A 416-nucleotide genomic window follows, 5' to 3' on the forward strand; every position below is an offset into this window, starting at 1 on the left:
CTGCTGCTGTATCTGCTGCTGCTGCTGCTGCTGCTGTGTCTGCTGCTTCTGTTTCGGAGTCGCTGTATCTGCTGCCGTGTCTCAGCAGCTCTTCGACGTCAAACATTTCGTTTAGCTGCTGCACCGAGACGCTGACATCTTCTTCTTGCTGCTGCTGCTGCTGCTGCTGCTGCTGCCATGGTGCAGCAGCAGCAGCAGCAGCAGCAGCAGCAGCAGCGTCGTCAGGATGCGGGGAGCAGCAGAAAGGAAGATAAGCAGCAAAACGCCAGGGGGGGGTCTGCAGCAGAGAGGCGTAGGAGCACTCGATCCACTCAGCTGTAACAGCAACGCTGCTGCTCTTTCTCCCGCTGCTGCTGCTGCTGTTCCGTTTGTCTCATTCCTGTTTATTTCGCTGTGCGTTTGATGCTGCATCTGTT

General features: G+C 56.7%; 1 protein-coding gene across 1 annotated transcript in view; it reads right to left on the reverse strand.

Annotated features, from left to right (window-relative positions):
* The window catches only part of EMH_0015040 (uncharacterized protein), a gene marked incomplete at both ends in the record, with an annotated part of 10,293 nt that overhangs the window by 2,412 nt on the left and 7,465 nt on the right, over positions 1-416 (reverse strand). The window lies entirely within an intron of this gene.

The sequence above is a fragment of the Eimeria mitis genome, genomic scaffold, assembly GCF_000499745.2.
Source record: "Eimeria mitis Houghton genomic scaffold, Emh_scaff524, whole genome shotgun sequence".
Classification (NCBI taxonomy): domain Eukaryota; phylum Apicomplexa; class Conoidasida; order Eucoccidiorida; family Eimeriidae; genus Eimeria; species Eimeria mitis.